Below are 557 nucleotides of genomic sequence, written 5' to 3'. Positions count from 1 at the left end.
TATATATGTATATATATGATAACTTTCTGCCTGTATCCAAGAAATGAACCACACACAGAGGTATGTATAGACTATTTTCAAAACATAATTTCTGTAATTCATTGTGGTAGCATACTTTTCTCTTTGAAAATGTTTTCTTACACCAGGTTTCTGAGAAGTTCAGGACTGAAAGCAGAGACTGAAGGTTTCATGTTGGCGACACAACGCCAAAGCTTGCTCACGAAATACTACCAGGTTAACGTTCTTCAAAATGGTTCTGACACAAAATGCAGATTTTGTGACACATTTTACGAAACAATAGACCATCTCGTCTCGGGATGTCCTGTGCTGACACCAAATGAATATAAAGATCGCCACGACAGGGTAGATCAGTATTTACATTGGAAAATATGTAAACACTACAAAATCATCACTCCTACTTACTGATATTTTCCAGTCAACACTGACAGAAAGATCCAGGCTGATCGACTAGACATAATTATTAAAGATAGGGAAAAAAATACTTGTAGACTAATAGATGTAAGTGTTCTCACTGATAAAAATAAATATATCTGTCA

Source organism: Octopus bimaculoides, chromosome 10 (genome assembly GCF_001194135.2).
Source record: "Octopus bimaculoides isolate UCB-OBI-ISO-001 chromosome 10, ASM119413v2, whole genome shotgun sequence".
Classification (NCBI taxonomy): Eukaryota; Metazoa; Mollusca; class Cephalopoda; order Octopoda; family Octopodidae; genus Octopus; species Octopus bimaculoides.
This window is presented reverse-complemented; position numbering follows the sequence as displayed.